Source organism: Tamandua tetradactyla, unplaced genomic scaffold, assembly GCF_023851605.1.
Source record: "Tamandua tetradactyla isolate mTamTet1 unplaced genomic scaffold, mTamTet1.pri scaffold_103_ctg1, whole genome shotgun sequence".
NCBI lineage: Eukaryota > Metazoa > Chordata > Mammalia > Pilosa > Myrmecophagidae > Tamandua > Tamandua tetradactyla.
Window position 1 is genome coordinate 133,654 of NW_027518261.1, and position 5,472 is coordinate 139,125.

The following is a 5,472-nucleotide window of genomic DNA, read 5'->3' on the forward strand; positions in this document are numbered from 1 at the left end:
GGCATAATTATATTTGTTAATTCTCAGCTATACTCAGAACTCTGCTCTCTCTATGAAAAAAGATGGTTCTGTTTCTGTCCCTTTTTAGGCATTTGAAAACTTCATCAGTTTTACAGTCCAAAAGTCATTCCCTGGATTCCAATCCAGGAAAATCTTATCAAGAAAGGCCTTATTTAACAACAAGCATTTCCATCTTATTAGGTAAACCACTTAGCTTGAATTAAGGAAAATAGGGTGAGACTTTTAATTCTGCCAAAGTTCTAAAAAGCTCCAACAGATAGCTTCATGTATTTTCCCAGAAACTTCACTTATTTGTGTATTTTGGCCTGTTCTGGGCAAAACAACAGATAGTTTGGGGAATGAGGATCAGTTTTTATTTTTAAATAGGTTTGATCAAATATGATTTTCTCAGGCTACATGTCTCAATAAAGAGATGTATTGTAGAATACTCAGTGTCACAGATAAATTGAGGAATGTGCAATCCAAAAATGAAATTAAGAAAAGATTCTATTTACAAAACCAAAAAAGTTGCAAAATCCTTGTTTATTTAACCAAGAAGGTATAAGATGTAGCCACACTTTCCAGATTTATTTGAGTGAATCAGTTGGGAGAGAATCATATTTGCTATTTTAAAGACAATTCTCAATCACAATCTAGTATTTAGTTTCTTTGGTGTTATCTGTTTCACAAGCATCTATTGCAGAATACAAAGAAATTTTTTTTTTTAATTTTAGGGATGGGGCAGTGGTGCTGAAATGAAATATGGGCAACTCAAATTAACTCATGTAAATAATACCTTGTCTAATATTTTAACTGGTGTTAGAACTTCCTTTGCCTCTAAGTAATGTGTGGTCCTCAGCAAGGGTAGGACATTTGTGTTCAACTCAAAATCTGGCACAAATAATGAGACTATTGATGCAACAAACAAGTGGATATTACAGTGTTTATTATTTACATCATTAATGTCTGGAGAGAGAGAGACAATCCTTGCAAGGAGCTCTGAAATGAATTAGTGATAGACAGGAGACTGGCTTGAGTTTTTATTGTGTTTAAGGGGTGGGGCCAGTGAGGGTTTTCACCTATGTCAAGCTTGGTAACCACAAGTAGGGCACATAGAGGGTTCTTACCAGGTTGCCCAGATTTGGGAGGTAATGATGAACAATTTTAATATAGAACATGAGAAAATAGGGTCACACTCCTCATTACATGAGTTTACAATAGTCCAGCTGGTGACCACTGCCACAGGTCCTTTTCTCAGTCTCAGACTGATCATCCTGCAAGGCAAAATATTTTTTATTTCAATCTGATCTTATTGTTTCCTATATACTTTTGCCTACTATATTAATTCTTGGGCCAGGAATAAATGACTGTCTGCCCTCATCTTTCTGATTGTGTGGAATGAAAGCAAACATGCCTTTAGATATTAGACATAGGCCTCTGAATCCATCTGTGCATACAGTCTTAAAATTTTCTTTTACCTGCTAGGGGATGAGTTTAAGTTGCTGTGCCAGTTTGAATCTGTGGTGTACCCCAGAAAAGCCATGTCATTTAATCCTCATTACAGAGTGGAAGCTTTTTGATTATCCATGAAGATGTGACCTACCCAATTGTGGGCGGTAACTTTTGATTAGATAGTCTCCATGGAGATGTATCTCTACCCATTCAAGTTGGGGTTGCTTCCTGGAACCCTTTAAGAGGGAGCCATTTTACAAAGAACCACAGGAGCCCACACAGTCAGAGACCTTTGGAGATGAAAAGAGAATTCCCCCAGGGGTGCTTCATGAAACAAGAAGCCTGGAGAGGATAGCTAGCAGACATCACTATGTTTAACAATACCCTTGGAGTTGAGAGAGAAACTCTGAACATCACTGACCTTCTTGAACCAAGGTATCTTTCTCTACATGCCTTATTGGATATTTCTATAGCCTTGCTTTACTTTTGACATTTTCATAGCCTTAGAATAGTAAGCTTGCAACTTATTAAACTTCCCTTTTTAAAAGCTGTTCCATTTCTGGCAAAATCACGTTTCAGCAGCTTGCAAACTAGAACAAGTTTTGGTACCAGAGAATTGGAGTGTTGCTGTGGTTCGCAAATACCAAACATATTGGTACAACTTTTTAAATGGATAAGGGGAAATTCTGGAAAAGTTGTGTGAAGCTTGGTAGAGAAGGTCTAGAATGCTTTGAAGAGACTGTTAGTAGAAATGTGAACCCTAAAGATATCTCTGACAAGACTCTAGAGAGAAATGAGGTGTGTGTTATTTCAAAATGGAAGAAAGATGACCCTTGTTTTAAAGTTGCAGAACATTTATCAAAAACTGACTGTTGGCTTTAGATGGAAGGCAGATTTTAAAAGCTATGAACTTGGATATTTAGCAGAAGAGATTTGCAAATCAGATGTGGAAAGTGCAGCCTGGTTTCTTATTGCAGCTTATAGTAAAATGTGACAGGGAAGAGATAAGGTGAGAACTGAACTCTTGGGTACAAATAAACCAAAAGTTGAAGCTCTGGAAAATTTTGGGCTTCCAGGAAGGGAGACCCCAGATAGTAGTGCCCCATGTGAGGCTTTAACCAAATGTGGAACCAGTCAGCCATTTTAGAAAAAGCCAGGATTGTAGATGGAGTTATCCAGGAAAGACTTATGGAAACTCCTCTGTCTGATGGGCATGATACCTGCTTAGTGCACGTTAAACCAGCTAGAGTGTTGCAGGATCTGTATAAAAGCAACCACTGCTAGTCTGGACTAAAAGCCTCAGAAAAGGGGCAAAGTGAAGGTAAAATGTCTTCAGGGACAGAAATAGGGAGTCAAAGTTCCAAAGTCAAAAATATTGGGCCAGGAGAGTGGACACACTCAAGTACTTGGAGAGGGTGAGTTTTCCTTGAAGGCAGAGGGTGAGCCTTCCACATCATTGCAGTGGAAGAGTTGTGCTGTCTTGGTCCTTGGAAAGAGTACAGCACACTCCTTTTGGATTCAGGAGAGCCTGGCTGCCACCTCATGGAGGGGTTGAACATGTGCTCCAGAGATGACAGAGAGCGCAGGTGTGGACCTGAGGCTTGGAGAGATTGGAGCTGGAAAACAGGTGATCTTCCCATTGTACCCCAAGGATTCATTCAGAGCAAGGTGGGTGACTGCCTAGGCCCTTGAAAAGGGTGAGACTGCCACTTTCTAAAGCCCTGAAGATAAATGACTCTCAGACTTTGAAATCTGATGGAGTTTGCCCTGCAGGTATTTGAAACTGCTTGGGTCCTGTGACCCCTGTGTTCCTTCCAATTATCCCTTATAGAAATGGGCTGTTTATCCTATGACTGTCCCTCCTTTGTATGTTGGCAGCAAATAACTTGTTCTGAGTTTTACAGGTCCAGAGCCAGAGTAGAATTTTGCCCTAGGACAGACCATGTCTGAAGCTGACTTTGACAAGATTTTGTACTGTTTCTTAGTTTGTATTGTTATTGAAATGATTTAAGGCTTTCTGATACTGTGATGGAATGAATTATTTTGCATCTGGAAAGAACATGCCTTTTGAGGGTCCAAAGGGTGGAATATGCCAGTTTGTATCTGTGGTGTACCCCAGAAAAGCCGTATCCTTTAATCCTCATTGACTATTGCTGTGTGGGAGCTTTTTTGATTATTCATGGAAATGTGACCCACCCAGTTGTTGGTGGTAAATTTTGATTAGGTAGTTTCCATGGAGATTTTCTCCACCCATTCAAGGTGGAGTTGCTTAATGGAGCCCTTTAAGAGGGAACCATTTTGCAAAGAGCCATGAGAGCCCATGCAGCCTGAGACCCTTGGAGATGAAGAAGGAAAATGCCCCTACGGGAGCTTCATGAAACAACAAACCTGGAGAGAAAGCTAGCAAACATCACTGGGTTTGCCATGTGCCCTTACAGTTGAGAGAGAAATCCTGAATGTCATCAGCCTCCTCAAATCAAGGTATCCTTTCCTAGATACCTTAGATCAGACATTTCTATAGCTTTGCTTTAATTTCAACATTTTCACAGCCTTAGAACTGTAATCTTGCAACTTATTAAATTCCCCTTTTTAAAAGCCATTCCATTTCTGGTATGTCACATTTTGGCAGCTTGTAAATTACCACAATTGCTTTCCCCTTAACTTCTAAAATAGGAATGTGAATCCCTGGGCTCCCAATTTTTATAACCTTCATTTGGCCTACTGTAATTTAATGAACACGTTTTTGTTTGGATCACCATTTCTATGGTCTGAGAATGGTAAACTTGTAACTTAATAAATTCCCTTTCTAAAAACTATTCCATTTTTCATATATTACATTCTGGCAGTATTAACAGGAATCTGTTGTAATGTCCCCCTGCTAAATTCTGATTTTAACTATTTGAGAAATCTTTCTTTTTTCCTTTTTTTCTAGGCAGTCTAGCTAAAGGTTAGTCAATTTCATATTTCTTTTCCAAGAACCAGCAGCATTTGCCTTCATTAATTCTTTCTATTGCTTTAATCTCAGTTTCCTTTATTTCTCCTTTAATCTTTGTTTTTTCTTTCCTTTTTGCATCTTTTAGGGTTATTTTGCTGTTCTATTCCTTATTTCTGCAGGTTTCAGATATTCCTTTGATTTTGGCTCTTTCTTCCTTTTTAATTGAAGTATTTAGAATTATAAATTTCCCTATCTCCACTGCTGTCTCTGTATCCATAAGTGCTTTTCTTAACTTTTTTTGAGGGTTTGTGAACATTTTAATAGCACTCTTGTTTATACATATGTTAGCTTTTTTAACACCATCATTATTTATTGCTAACATGAATTCAAAGTAATTATTAAGATTTGTTTATACTATAGCAAGATCAGGAAATCAGAGTACAATTGCCATAATCAAATCTTAATCTTCAGAGAATAGCATCTCTACAAGGCTGGCTTGAAGATACTCAGAATCCCCCAGTTTTTGAGAAAGCCCATGTTTCAGTAGTGTAGGCACTGCAGTTACTTTCAGGTTTTTAATGAAGTCATTGTTTGGATCTTCCAATAAGATCCTACTTGGCAGTAGATGAACACACTCCTTTGCTGATGTGTTTCAGTCCCTCTTGTACAACTGGTTCAGCCTGTACACAGTCCAGGCACCAGCTTTTCTCTCTGGTGTCCTTAGAACCAGTTATGTAGGTGAAAATGGTCTTGACATTGTGTTGCTCCAAGGCCTGTTTGAACTCTTCAAAGGTAGACATGTGCACCTCCTCATAGTGGACCATCTCAGCACTTTACCATGGACTGCAAGAGGAGTCCTTGGGTTTGCTGCTGTGGTGCTGGGCTCTTTTAACTTCTTTTATGGTATAATATAACATATATACAAAGCAAAGAAAGAAAAGAGCAGTGATTTTCAAAGCACTCTTCGACAAGTAGGTATAGGAAAGATCCCAGAATTTGTCATGGGCTACCATACCACCATCTCAGATTTTTCTTTCTATCTGCTCAAGAACATTGGAAGCTAGAAGAAATATATATATTTCTTA

The 5,472-nt window shown here is 38.6% G+C and overlaps 1 pseudogene; it reads right to left on the reverse strand.

Moving 5' to 3' along the window:
* Positions 1 to 4,847: 4,847 nt before the first annotated feature.
* LOC143673065 (thioredoxin domain-containing protein 17 pseudogene) lies at positions 4,848 to 5,211 on the reverse strand (annotated as a pseudogene).
* Between the last annotated feature and the right edge of the window lie 261 nt (positions 5,212 to 5,472).